The 11556-nt window shown below is 49.8% G+C and overlaps 1 pseudogene; it reads left to right on the forward strand.

Annotated features, from left to right (window-relative positions):
* Positions 1–226: 226 nt before the first annotated feature.
* LOC138071695 (paraneoplastic antigen-like protein 5) lies at positions 227–4945 on the forward strand (annotated as a pseudogene).
* The last annotated feature ends 6611 nt before the right edge of the window (positions 4946–11556 follow it).

Genomic DNA, 11556 nt, shown 5'->3' on the forward strand with positions numbered 1-11556 from the left:
GGGGTAGTGGAGGGGGTTTGGAGGGGGTTTGGTGGGGGGTTGGGAGGGTGGGCATTAATGATGTTCTCACTCCATTTGCATTTATAGGCTGTGGAAAACAGAGACGACTCTGCCTTCATACTTGGCATTGACCCAAAATTCCTTGACTCCTCGTCACACTTTGTGAGTGATTACTGCCCTTAGTATTAGACTAGTCCATAGAAACTGGGAGCAATGGCTGTGACTGTTGGAGGACTGGTGCAGAGGAATGGACCTGGACCCTAGGAAGGACTTGCTAATCATGGGGATCCCCATGGAGTGTAGTGAGGCAGAAATTAAAGAGATCCTGAGGAGGGGCTGAGTCCCTCTGCACCTACAGGGTGCTGGGCACAATGTTCAGAAGGGAAGACCATGCTAAGGCAGTTTTCCTTGAATTGACTGACACCATCAATTATGCTACAGTGCCTAGCTGGATCCTACAAAAGGGAGGTACCTGGGAAGTGGTGAAACCTGTAGCCCAGATGAGGAATTTATCAACAGACTGAAGTACTTCCTAAAAGATGAGAGTCGAAGAATGGTAGATGTGGCCAAAACCCTGGGATACAGCACTCATTCTGAGGGTGTAGAGCTGGAGGGCGTGGATCAAGTCAGGCAACCAGTCTTGCAGCCTCTGAAAGAAAGCCTGTGGTACCAAAAACTCAAGACGTTTTCAGGAAACACTCTCCCAGGCCCAGGTGAAGAGAGCTTTGAAACCTGGCTAGAGCAGATGACTGAGATGATGCAGCTATGGCAGGTGTCTGAGATTGAGAAGCTGCGGCATTTGCTGGAGAGCTTATACAGCCCTGCCCAGTCCATCATGCAGGTGACTCCATGACAGTGGAGGAGTGCCTGGAGGCCCTGAAGCAGATCTTTGGGGCTAAAGAGGCCCATAGAACCTTACAGTTTAAGTTAGCCCAGACCTTCCAGAAGTCTGGTACAGTTAAAGCCCCTGATTCAGAAAGCCATGCAGCACAGCCCCTTGTCAGTGAGAAGTGCAGACACGACTTGCCTGAGACACATCCTAGCTCAGGCCTCCATGACCACTGCCCTCCAGGGCAAGCTTGAGCTACTGGATCAGTGAAAGTGTGCGCCCACTTTCCTGCAGTTAATGAAGCTCATTCGAGATGAAGAAGAGTGTGAGGCCACCATGCCAGTGACTGAGGAGAACCAGAGTCAAGCAGAAAGGTTCTTCAGGGCACCAGAAGACAATGTCCTGATCCCTCAGGTCATGGTGCAGGCAGGGACATTTGTTGAGAGCAGTACTCAGACCATCCAGGAAGGAATCGTCCCATTTCTGAAGTGTAGGTGGCTGTCCTCCAGCTGTGACACTGGGGAGGAAGGCCACAGCCAGGCATTATTTCCTAGGGCCGAGAACCAGCCTCCAGCAAAGCCCAGGCCCAGCTGACAGCAGAAGAGTTGGGGAACAAGAGAAGGGCTGGAGCCATTGAACCACCCCAAGGCCTAGGAAGCATAGGCTCAACATATCCAGGCACACCCTCTGCTAGCAGGCAACAGAAAAAGTGTAAAGGGGAAAAGGCAGTCCACACAAACAGTGGGGGCCTTGAGTGGGGCAGAGGGGCAGGGAAGCCAGGCCCAGCCCCCTCAGCCTCCACCAGCTGGAAGATGCTCCACCAATGAAGCCAAAATCAGTTCAGGGAGGCATGGGAGGCCCAAGTAGGGGGCCATCAGGTGCAGCAAAAGGGGTGCCTGCACCTCAGACAGAGACCCCAACATAGCAGAGGCTGAAGAAGGGCAGTCCACACAAACAGTGGGGGCCTTGAGTGGGGCAGAGGGGCAGGGAAGCCTGGGCCAGCCCCCTCAGCCTCTACCAGCTGGAAGGTGTTCCACCAACCAAGCCAAAATCAATTCAGGGAGGTGAGGGAGATCCAAGTAGGGGGCCATTAGGTGCAGCAAAAGGGGTGCCTGCGCCTCAGACAGAGATCCCAACATAGCAAAGGCTGAAGGTGTAGTCAAGGGCTCTGGCATTGGCCCTGGCTTTTGGCCACCTGCAAACACCCATCCAGTGGGCTCTGAGCTAACAATGCTGATGGTCCCTCAGGTCACGTGGGACCTAGAGGAGCCTCTCTGGAGGCCATCTCTGCCACAAGGAGCCAGCGCTGGCAAGGAAGAGCTGTGGGGCAGATGGGAGATGCTCCAGGGGGGAGACCACAGGATCCAGCCTGTCTTCAGGATCATCTGCCCTAGGGCGTCCCCTGGAAGGCAGAACCCTGGAGCCTTTCTGCAATTGAGGGAAGAGAACCCAGAGGCCCACGGGCACCCAGCACCAGCCTACAAGCAGTCTTCCCCCACCCCGGCCCCTGCAGCCTGGAAGGACTGTAGGGACAAGGACAGCAAAGACTGTGAGGAGATGATAGGGCCCTGGGTACCTGGTGGGCCAGTACCCCACAACTGGCTTTGGTGTGAGTGGGTGTGCATGTAAACTTTTGTTCCAAAGGAGGAAAAGGAGAAGGAGGAAGAAAAGGGGGAGGAAGAGGAGGAGGGGGGTGCAGGAAGAGGAGGGGGATGGAGGAAGAGGAGGAGGGGGAGAATTCATTGGTGGGAAGGAGGGTTCTTTTGTTCTGCTTAGGTTTGTGCTTGGTCACTGGAGACCTGGGACTGGCCTGGAGAAGTACCACTCACCAGCTGCCAATGCCAAGGTCAGCCCCAAAGCCTGCAACTGGGAACAGCCCTTAGTGGGCAGTCCCTACCTAGGTGAAGGGTGCCTGCAAACAGCTGCTGCCCACACTGGCCTGAGAGACATTAAGGGCCATGTCATGGTGCCTGGGCCTCCCCCACCCAGAGGGGACCCCTATTCAGCATCCCCTGGGGCAGGCTGCTCCCTGTCCTGGGAAGTCCAGATGTGTCCCTGTAGGCCCCCTAGTGACCCAGGTCTCAAGGAATCCCTCCATGCCCCAGTCCCCTCTCCCCTCTCCAGCAACACACACTCCCAAGCCATCGTCCACTTCCCCTCCCACCCCCCCGCAGAGCCCTGCGGTGCCCATGAACCTGGGCTGGTTGTCCCCACCTACCCAGTCAGCCACTCCTGGGCCCTGCCATGTGTCCTGAGCTTCAGCACCAGCCAAGGCCCTACCTGCTGTGGTCCCGAGTCCTCAGCTCAGCTAGTGCTTTCCCGGTGCAGATTCAGGCCCAGTTCTGCTGGCTCTCCTGGAGACGTGCATGTGTTCTTCTCTGAGCACTTCTCCCCACTGTGGTGCAGAGACACCATAGCCCACTCTCAGGAACCGGTGGGAAGGAGGGGATGGACGAGGGCTCAGCCAGCGTCCACCTCAGGACTCGTGGAAGGAAGATCTGCATTGGTGCCACAGTGGGGCTTCGGGAGGCCCCCAGGACCTGTGCTCTGCTTGGCCATTTTGTGCTTCCTCGGGATTCTGCGTCCTCGGCTTGGTGCACCGTGCCCTGCTGTGTGACTGACTTGTGCCCACCATAGAGCATGTGGGCCCAAGTGGGAGGAGCTGCCCTCGGGGGATCTGGCATTGCCAGCGCCCACCTTCCTGGCAAGACACCACCTGCGAGGCCCTCAGGAAGGGAGAGTGTCGGGGGAGGGAGGACTGCTGCGTGGGGGCAGTGCAGGTACCTCGTTAGGGACCCTGGGAGGAGAAGAGGGGCCAGGACCGTGATCTGTGGCCGTTAGGACTTCTCTGTGTTGTCATTCCCTGTCTTCAGTGGTTTCAGTCAGTGCTGCTCTTAAATAGTTTCCTGAAAGTTTCAGCTGTCTCGTCTCTGCTCTGGACAGTGGAGGGGAGGGGCTGCCTGAGGTGGGGGTGCAGTGGCCTGGTACCCCGAGTCAGCACTGCAGTATGGTCCCGGCAGGGTCCGAGATGGTCTGTGTGGCCCCCTGGGCTGGACGGAGCTTGGCGACAGGGATTTGTGGGCAGGGACTGTCCTGGTTGGATCCCCAGGAACCTCAGGGAGCCTCCAGGAATAAGTGGGTTAGATGTGGGGGGAGGGCAGGGTCAGCAGGTTAGGACGCCAGGCTCTAGGATCCCTGGCAGCTCCATGGGGGCTCCAGGCACCCAGATGGTTCAGAGAGGTCACATGTGCCATCCTAAGGACCAGCCAGCCACAGAAAGGTCCTGGTGTGAGATCAAAGGCCGCTCTCAGGAGTAGGTGCAGGATTCCAGGGCACGGGTGTTTGCCCACCTTCCTGAGATCAGTCTACCCCTGCTGGACAGTGGCGGCCAGCCCTGCTCTGGGCACCCGGGGACGGGGGTTGGGGGGTGGTAGTGTGATGTCCGAGGAAAGGAGGGTGGGCCAGCAGGAGTTCCACAGCCCCCTTTCCTCAGAGGCGGGGAAAGGCTGGCAGCACTGTCCTCTACCTTCAGTCCAGGGTAGGGTGGCATGGTGACAGGCACGGGCACCCCTCTCCCTGTCCCACTCCCCCGCACCAGTCCTGTGTTCTGGGAGCAGGCAGGAGGCAGGGTGCAGGGCTGTGAGTAGGAGGCTGCAGACAGGGGCCCATCGATGGCCCCTTCCTGCCCAGAGGCTGACTCGGGGTCTGTGGCTCCTCCAGAGCCCTCGCTGAGCAGTGCAATCGCCAGGGTGGAAGGCACTACTGATTCGGGAGACATTTTCTCTAGCGTAAGGCCATCCTGCGTGCGTCTGCGTGTCTGTGCCCCGTGAGGTTGCGCGTTTACGTCCGGCGCCTGTGCGCTTGCGCGCGCCGCCATTTCCTGCAGCCGCGACCTTGTGTCGCGGTGCTTATCGGGAAATGCGACCATCCACGCTTCGAATGGCTATCCTGGACGCGAGAAGCTTCGGCGGCAGTTTCCACGACGGCCGCCAGATGGCGCGCGAGGATCACAATTCTGCCTGGCCGCCCATCTCGGCGATGGCCATCCCGGCGCCCTGGGCTCTCGCTGCCCATCCCCCGATGGCCTGGAAGCTCTGGGTGGTCCCACCGGCCTAGAGCTGACGCAGGCCCCCTGAACCCGAGTGCACTATCACCACAGTGCAGGCGGAGGTGGGAGAGAGGAAGGGAGCTGGGTACCCGCAAAGATCCAAAGGGGCTGTTTAGCGAGTTGCCCTGGTGGTCTCTGGACGCTAGACGCCAGTCTTCAGAGGTGGCCGCGGCCAGGACCCATGGACATGCGGGGAGGGCGGTCGACCCTTCAACCTCGAGGGACCCTGAGCGGACCTGCCAACTCGTGGCGCTGGGTCTCCGTGGGGAGGGGACATCGTTATCAAGAGGTGGAAGAGGGAGATGGACCGGTTAGGTGGTTCAATCTGCAGAGCAGTGGCTGGCGCCTTTCGTTTTTCAGTGGTAGAAAGTGAGTAGAAGAGAACAGAGAGGATTACACTGGTTATCGAGTTGTAGAACTATGCTTAGATCTGTGACCTCTGTTACTTTCATCACAGTATATGCTGGTTCCAGTTTGTGGGTAGTTACTACTGCTAAGGGTTTGGTGAGCCTGGTGAGCATGGTGCTCAGGCAGTCGGTTCAGCCATGAGAGAGAGGTGCCTCTTCAACTGTCCTATTTGTTATCTAACCTCCTGCCTCCCAGATGCTTATGCGAGTGCCAACTCTTCTATTTAGACATCTAACATGGTTATGCCTCATGTTGTCTTCCTTTCTGCAGTCAGGTTCTGCTTTTCTGCTTTAATTGATTTTTATTTCTTCTAGCAAAAGCTCTCCCTGAATTAAGACCAGGCACAGCACAGGCCATTTTGAAGTTTATATTTCCATATTTCCAGCCCTAAGGGCCTCCATTTCCCAGAGCCCCAGCAGTGCAGGGAAGAGTACCACTCCCATCCCTTATCATTGGTAGAATTTGGCCTTTCGTTTTTCAGCTAGCCCTTCCTCTCCCCCTTGTGCGTGATATCTGGGTAAACTGGGAAGAAAGCCTGGATGCTCCTTCCTTTAGCACCACAGGGAGATCAGAACCATGTATGCTGGTAACATGTGAGAACTCTCACTTTGGCCCCACCTGTCCTCCATGGTAAAATCCCAGGCCACTCTCTGTTCCTTGCTCTCAAAAGTCAGTTCACAACTGGTTGAGAGGCTTGTCCTGCTCTCTTCAGAACCCTTGATTCTGAAAGTAATGAACCATTTCTTGACTTCTTGATGTGGGTGGGATATGTGTGTGGGGTGGGGGGAGTTTCATTGGTCTCCACATCCAAACCAAATTTTAGGTGGTCTTTCATTGTCTTTACATTGGTGAAAGTTATGTGCAAGTCTATGGAACTGCACACCACTCACACCCCTTCCCCGCCCCCACCCACCCCAACACACACACACACAACCAAGAGAGTCAATTACAAACAATATCACTGGAGACATGACAGAGATTAGAACCACTTTTAAAGATTTAGGGGTGGTGGTCTCCATCATATCTACATTTGCATTGGTAGTCTGTTGACTGCAGAAATTGGTTGAATTCTATAGAATGACTGTATACTCCAGGCTTCACCAAGTAGTAATTCCAGTTGTGAATGCTGTGTGCTGGATGTGGTATAATTGCTCAAGCAGACTAATAGGCCCTTAGGTCCATGTTATGTAGCCATTGATTTGATGAGTACATTCCTTTTTATTCCAACCAATCAGAGAAAGAGGATGAGAAGTAGTTCACAATCATATGGACAGACATCTCTATTTAAAGTTTACTCCACTGCTATGTTAACTCTCCTGCCCTACATCATACCCGATCTCATAACATAGTACAAAGAGATGTGGATCATCTAGACAGCCCATAGAACATCACTCAGATCAGTTAAACTGACATGATCATATCGATTGAAGAAGATGAGTAGAAGGGTCTGTAAGACACGTGCTCAAGAGCATGAGAAGTAAACCCTATGAAAATCCAGGGAGCTGACAATTCAGTGAAGTTTTTAGGAGTTCAGTAATCAGAAGCATGCCAGGATGTTCCCTCCAAAGTGCAAGACAGATAATTGCATCTTGAATCCTCCACCACAAAGAAGACAGCAGGGTTATTGCTACAGTCCATATGATGATGCAGAAGGCTCACAGCTGGGGTGCAGGAGAGGAACCTGCAGCAGGTCCAGGCTGCAATGGAAGCAGTTGTGTGAACCATCTTTTATGACAGTCTTTATGGTGTCAGATGTATCAGTAATGGGCAGGGATGCAGTGTCAAGTTCAAGGCCAGCCCCGTAAGAGAATTGCAACCTAGGTCCCTGGGGTTCTGGAGGAAGGCCATGCCATCAGCATCAGAGATTATATGTCTTTCTAGAAATAGCTTCTGGTGTGCTTCTGGGCCCTGGTAGAGACACATGCTTGACTATGGGACACCAAATGTTTTGGCTTTTCTCCTACTTTTGCCATGAAAGAGGAGAAGGAGAGGTACTCTCTACCCTCAGATGAAATGTGTCAGTTCAGGTCCTTCAGGAAGCCAAGCTGTAGTTGGAAAATGTGAAAGATGTATGTTTCACCATGAATTGCCTCAAATGTCAGAGATGCAATCTATTAAAAAGCAGAGACATTACTTTACTGACAAATGTCCATCTAGGCAAAACCATGGTTTTTCCAGTAGTCATGTATGGATGTGAGAGTTGGACCATAAAGAAGGCTGAGCACCAAAGAATTGATGCTTTTGAACTGTGGTGTTGGAGAAGAGTCTTGAGGGTCCCTTGGAGAGCAAGGAGATCCAACCAGTCAATTCTAGAGGAAATCAACTCTGAATATTCATTGGAAGGGCTGATGCTGAGGCTGAAGTGCCAAACCTTTGATCACCTGATGTGAAGAGCCAACTCGTTAGAAAAGACCCTGATGCTGGGAGAGACTGAGGGCAAGAGGAAAAGGGGAGACATAGGATGAGATGGTTGGATAGCATCACCGACTCAATGGACATGAGTTTGAGCAAACTCCAAGAGATAGTGAGGGACAGGGAAGCCTGGCATGCTGCAGTCCATGGGATCGCAAAGAATCAAACATGACTGAGCGACTGAAAAACAACAGCAATGAAACACCACAGATGCTAGAGATACAAGGGACATTGAAACTACTCATGGTTCCTGCAATCGTGGAGCTTAGAACTGCTGAAGGAATTGCAGAAATACACATGTAATCATTGTGTTAAGTGCTTAAGAAAAGCAAGTACTCCAAGATTGTATTAGAGAAGAACCTAACTTAGATGGGGACAGGAATGCCAGTTGAGGTGCTGTTGGTGAAGGGACAGGAATGCTGAGACATGAAGGATGAGTAGGACTTGGCCAGGCAAAGAGTGAGGGAGGTTGTGCTCAGGCAAAAAGAAGAGAGTATGCAATAGGCAGAAAAATGACCTCTACCCCAGCCATCCACTTCCCCTGGTCACTTCCCAGGTGTTGTCATCTCGTATAACTGCCCTCTCCCACCTCAATCATCAGTGATTCAAGTGTCCCACTCTCTGATTACAGACTCCTCACTGTGGTCATTTTCCAACCTCTTCAGAGCCTTCAGGCATTTATTTTTTCTGTCTCTGTCAGCCATCTCCTTCTTCACTTAATCTTTTTATTTAAAAGACCTTACTCAGGTATAATTGAAATGCACATTCTTAAAGAGTACAGTTTGATAAATGTTGATATCCGTATACACACATGTAACCATCATGACAATCAATATAATAAATATGTCCATCCCCCCAAAGCTTTCTCATATCCCTTCAAAGTCCCAGACTTCCCTATAGCTCAGATGGTAAAGAATCTGCCTGAAATGCAGGAGACCTGGGTTCAATCCCTGGGTCAGGAAGATCTCCTGAAGGAAATGGAAATCCACTCCAGTATTTTTGCCTGGAGAAACCCATGGACAGAGGAGCCTGTCAGGCTACAGTCCATGGGGTCACAGAGTCGGACACGACTAAGTGACTAACACACATGTACCCTGCAACCTTGCTAAAGTCACTTATTACTTCTAGGTTTTTCTTGGTAGATTCTATGGGATTTGGGGGCTTGCCTGATGGCTCAGTTGGTAAAGAATCCACATGCAATGCAGGAGACCAAGGTTTGATTCCCGGGTCAGGAAGATCCCCTGGAGAAGGGAAAGGCTACCCACTCCAGTATTCTGGCCTGGAGAATTCCATGGACTCTATAGTCATGGGGATTTGTACACGACTGTGTGACTTTCACTTCATGAGATTTTTATATATATAAACTGTTGTCTTCAGGTAATAGCAGTTTGACTTCTTTTCTAATAATGAATACCTTTTATTTCTTTTTCTTACCATGAAACAAATACTATTATCTGTCTTAGAAAGGCTTTCTGCTTAGCTCATTAGCTTCTGACTACAATGTGACAGACTCAGTCCTCCATCTCTTCTTTCTCATGGCTCCACACCTTCATCTCTTCAATCAGTAAAAGAACATTGCCTATCACCTAAAATATATAGTAGACTTTTTCTCAAGTCTCTGACTCCCAGGCTTAACCTTTAAAGCCATAACACTTTTCATTCATACAGAGATAAAAAGTTGCAGGACAGAAAATAGCATTTGTCTTATTGAAGGTTTACAGGAACTTCATGACCTGACCTACCCGGACACCTGCAAGAATAAGGGATTATCACATTTCCTCCAGGGTCTTCCTGGCACCAAGAGGTCTACAACAACCAGCCACACTCTCCCCTTTTACTATAAAAGAAGCCTGAATTCTAACTCAGGTAAAATGGTTCTTTTGGATACTAATGAACCATTTTCTTGATCTGCTGACTTTCTGAATAAAGTCACTATTCCTTGCTCCAACACTTTGTCTATTTATTTGGCCTGTCATGTGCTTAGCAGTATGAACTTGTTGTGCGTGTGTGCATGCTAAGTAGCTTCAATCATGTGCAACTGTTTGCGATCCTATGGCCTGTAGCCCACCAGACTTCTCTGTCCGTGGGATTCTCCAGGCAAGAATACTGGAGTGGGTTGCCATGCCCTTTTCAAGGGGATCTTCTCGACACAGTGATTGAACCCACGTCTCTTACATCTCCTGCATGGGCAGGCAGGTTCTTTACCACTTACGTCACCTGAAGCCCCATGAGCTTGGACTTGGTAACAGATCCACCACACAGGTGAGCTTTAGGTACCCTCCTCATTTATAGTTAGTCCTAGTCCACCTTCATGCCATTATCCTACATTATTCTTTAAAAAAAATCCTTTAAATTCAGATATAATTGACATATAACATCGTGTAAGTTTAAGGGAGTTGGTGATGGACAGGGAGGCCTGGCATGCTGCGATTCATGGGGTCGCAAAGAGTCGGACACGACTGAGCGACTGAATTGAACTGAAGTTTAAGGTATACAATGTATTGACTTTATACATTTATTAACACATCTGTCACATCACATAATTATCTTTTTTTTTTGTGGTGGGAATACATGATGTTTTAATGGGGTGTTCCTGTTGTTCTCTGTAGGAGCATTTGTCTGCCAAAAATGACCCTGAAAACTGAAAAAAAAAATCAAAAACATTTTTAATCACAATAAACGGCATTTGCTGAGTTGTGATAATGCTCAATGAACCAGGCAAGCACTATGTCACTTTTCAGAGTAATGCAAATAATTATTTCCATTATTTCCCTTGTATATACCAATAAGTAAATAGAAATCTATAAAGTTTAATTTAATTGGTTGAGAACACAGAAGTGAGGAAGCTGGAATTCCCAATCAGCCCTTTTCGGCTCCAATGAATGTGTTTGAAACACAGATACACATATCTATATCCATATCTGTATCTATATCTGTATCTCTGAATTGTTCAGTACAAGCAGGTAGGCTGAAGATGCAGGGAAAAGTTACTTTTACAACTTGAGTCCAAAGGCAGTTTGGAGGCAGAATTTCTTCCTCTTTAAGGGACCTCAGTCTTTTTCTCTTAAAGCCTTCAACTGTATGGATACAGCCAACTTAGATTATGGAGAATAATCTATTTATAGCCCACTGATTTAAATGTTGATCACATGCAAAAATAACTTCACAGCAACATCTAGAGACATGTTTAACCAAGCAACTGGGCAGTATAGCCTAGCCAAGTTGACACATAAAAAGTTACCATGCTCCCTAACTATATTTTCCTTTTAACAGTTCAAACAATGGGAAGAATAGAGAAGAAATAGTGTCACACTCTCACCTCTGTCCCCTTCCCTTCACAAAGAACATTGTCAACCTCTTAGTGAACATCCTTTCAGAACTCTGCCTATTCCTTTAACACTCATACATATATATATATATACAATATGGTTTATTTAAATGGGATCATTCTACAGGTATTGTTTGTATCATTTGCCCTCTTGAATGGTAAGTCACATATATTTATCCTTTTACTTACTTGGACAAACATTTATCTAATATTTATAATATTAAATGATACAATTGAGTAAAAAGCAAAAGTCCATATTTGACCCTTTTCCTGAACCTCACTTTCATCCTCAAAAGTAAATACTGTTATAATTTAAAGAAGCAGATCACTTAATTGGCTGCCTGTCCCAGGATCCAGATTCTAGAATCTCCAGACAGTATTTATTGGGCACCCCGACCCTGGTCTGAGAGGCCCTTCTGCCCTGAGCATTCACTGCTTGGGTACAGAACTCTCCTGAGCTAGACTGGCTCC

This window comes from Capricornis sumatraensis, chromosome X, assembly GCF_032405125.1.
Source record: "Capricornis sumatraensis isolate serow.1 chromosome X, serow.2, whole genome shotgun sequence".
NCBI lineage: Eukaryota > Metazoa > Chordata > Mammalia > Artiodactyla > Bovidae > Capricornis > Capricornis sumatraensis.